A 3633-nucleotide genomic window follows, 5' to 3' on the forward strand; every position below is an offset into this window, starting at 1 on the left:
AAACTGAAAGATGTATTCCAGGATATCTTCCATGATTCCGCCTGAATGAGATATGCTGCTTTTATAGAGGGGATACATAATGAAGGAAAGAGTAAATGAATGAATAAAGAAACAAACTTAGCAAGCAGATGAGTTTACAGCTTGATTAAACCACAATATTTTGAATTTCTGCTGCTATTACAGCACTCACGTTTACCTTTGGATGCTGAGTGATTCCCAACATAGATTCAAATTACTCTCACCAAAAGTGGTGTACTTTACAAAGCAAATGCCTGCCATCCAATTCTATTTGAAAATTTGCCTCAAATCAGTGAACTTTTGAATTAACACGCTACGTTAAGTAGCAACAACGATACATTAAGTACTGATTTAATGCAGTTGAGGTTCATTTTTAATGCAAGTTTTATTAATTGGCTTATCATAATAATACCAGCTTATTTAGGTTTTCATTTTTTCCTTTAAAAAAAAAACAACAATAATAAAAGACAAAGTGATGTATTAGGTTTCATGGTTTCCAAAGAACAAAAACAAATAACCATATTATTAATCCTGGAAGTATGTCACTTTGAATTTCCAAATTTTCTTCCACTGTCTATTGACATTTAGTCTCTTAATAAAAATCTAGGAGAGGCACAACATACGCATTATCGTTATCTTCATTGGCAATATATTTTTTATCTCAAAAAAGGAGTATACATAATTGAGTATCATATTACGTCATATTTGGTTACTCAGAATAGCGTGATAGCAGGGCATATGGCTGTCTAACAATATGTCAGATTTATTTAATGCGATATGACAAATCTTTCAAAGCCTTACCAGCTCTGGATACTGTTAAGAAAGTATAACATTGTTTCTAGATGAACCAAAGGAAAGGAAATGACACACTTCAGAAAGATTTTTTTTTAAATGAGATCATGCCTATAAACTCTTTAGTTCTACATCAGGAATGAAGAAAATGGTTAACAGATTCTAAATTTAAAAATTTAATCTATATAGAAGGTTGATTATTTTTATTTTTTATATTAACCAAATTGAAACTGACAGCTTAAATGAGATGACTTTTTTAAAATCTTTAAAATTTCAGAGCAAATGTAGGGACCGATGTTTTATACAATAAACTAGGTAAAGATAGTAGGAAATTCTAAAGAGAAAATGTGGAAACAGAGATATTTGACAAAATATTTAAAGGCAATTAAGGAAGACTATTAGCATAGGGCAAATAGTATAAAATTACTTTCACGGGGTCCTACTGAAAACAAAAAAAGACAAAAGACAATTTAAAAAAGAAAATGAAAGGCAGATTGTTTGGAATTAATAATCAATTTAGAGGGAGAAAAGCCAATTAGAGTATAAAAGAGGAGAAAGCCCTTGATAATAAAATTGAAGTATATCAATCATGAAGAATGAAAGGAGGCTGATATCAAATAGAACCAAATAAACCAAATAGAGCTTCAAGAGTAAAGTACATTTATATGTGCTTTTAAATGGTAATAGAAATTCAGCAGATATGTTTACTTAGTGTATTAAACTCAAGTTGAGAAAGTACAAATATATTCAATGATAGGTAGTAATAACTGACCGGCATGCAGCCAGTCACAGCCACATGAAAGTCAGCCACATACACAGAAACAGAAGTTCCAGCTGTGATTGGAGTTTCAGAAAGACTTGGTTTGATACATTGGATTTCACATACTGCTGCTGAATGTATAAATCGGTAACCGTCTCAGAAACAATCCGGCATTCATTATAAATTTACACATGTGTATCGCTGGTTTCCAGGATTCCAACTATTAGCTATATAACCAACGAGAATCATTCCACATGCAGCGAGGGACTCACAGGAGCAGATTCATCACAGAAGTGATAGCAAGAACAACCCAAATCTTCATCAGCAGTATAAATAATAAATGATGGTCTACACAGTCAATAGACTATTATATAGCATAGGGAATGAATGACTGCAGCCTCATGAGATAAAAAGAATGAATTTCAGAAACATGCTCAGCCGAAAAGGAAAGCCTCGGAAAAATGGACACAGTATTATACCATTTATAGATACTGGGTACAGACATTAAGCGATACGTGTTTTACGTCTATGTATTTATTTATGTAGCAATCCTATTTGCTGTCTTTGGGGACAGAGGAGATGTGACAGGTGGGGAGAGTATACAGTGCCTCGGATTCGGATGACATGGAACACGAATATTCTGTTCCAGACTCAGCAGGATAAGCGCCTTGTTCACATAGTATTTTTACTTAAACACTGTGAATAGTCTTCATATACTTTTTATGTATGATATATTTCATTATCGGAAAGTTTGAAAATAAGAAATATCAAAAATAGAACTACCAAGTGACCCAGCGGTTCCACTCGTGGGTATTTATCTGAAGAAATCCAAAACACTAATTCGAAGAGAGCGCTATTTACAATAGTCGAGATATGGAAGCAATCTAAGTGCCCGTCAGTAGATGACTGGATAAAGAAGAGGTGGTTCATATATACAATGGAATATAAAAAAGAATGAAATTTACCATTTGTGACAACATGGATGGACCTGGAAGGTGTTATGCTAAGTCAGACAGACAGACAAAGACAAATGCCATATGATCTCACTCGTATGTGGGATCTAAAGAACAAAATAAATAAACAGGTAAAACAGAAACAGACGCACAGACAGAAACAAGCTGATGAGGCCAGGTGGGAGGGGGGCTGGGCGACAGGGTGAAGAGGAGGAAGGATTAAGAAGTACACATTGGTAGTTGCAGGATAGTCAGGGGATGTAAAGTACAGCATAGGGAACATAGTCAATAATATGGCAATACCTGTGTATGGTGCCGGGCGGGGACTAGACTAACCAGGGCGTCACTTTGTAAATTATATAAATGTCTAACCCACTAAGCTGTACACCTGGAACTAATATGAAATAATATTGAATGTCAGCTGTAATTGAAAAATCAAAAGTGGGGAAGGGGAAGGGAAGTAAGAGGTTCAGACTTCTAGGTATAAAACAAATAAGTTATGATGACGTGGTGTACAGCATAGGGACCGTGGGCAATGATATTGAGATGGAGTCGAACGGTGTCACGTGGTTGCTGGACTTACCACGGTGCTCACTTCTTAAGGTACAGAAATGTTGAATAACTATGGTGCACACCTGACACTAGTACGAGATTGTGTGTTCGCTATATATTTTAACAGCGATCTTCTTTAAAAATGAAAATGTGCAATCAGTGTAATATTTTTGAAAGGGGGTTGTTTATATATGCTTGGTAATGCAGAAAACTATGTAACTATACGAAATACAGACCCGTTTCTTAAAGAAATCAGCTGTGACTATCAAATGAGATATTTGTTATGGAGTGAATTGTGTCCCCCTCAGAATTCAAATGTTGAAGTCCTAACCCCCAGCGTGACAGCGTTTGGAGATAGGGCCTTTAGGGGTAATTAGTGTGAGCCGAGGTCACCAGGGTGGGCCCTGATCTGCTAGGACTGACATTCTAATGAGAAGAGGGAGAGACACCAGAGCACTGTCTCTTCACCTCTGCACAGGTCAAAGCCATGTGAAGACACCTGGAAAGCGGCCATATGCAGGCCAGGTAGAGTGGTCTCTCTAGAAACCAACTCTGCCA

Source organism: Pteropus vampyrus, unplaced genomic scaffold (assembly GCF_000151845.1).
Source record: "Pteropus vampyrus isolate Shadow unplaced genomic scaffold, Pvam_2.0 Scaffold75, whole genome shotgun sequence".
NCBI lineage: Eukaryota > Metazoa > Chordata > Mammalia > Chiroptera > Pteropodidae > Pteropus > Pteropus vampyrus.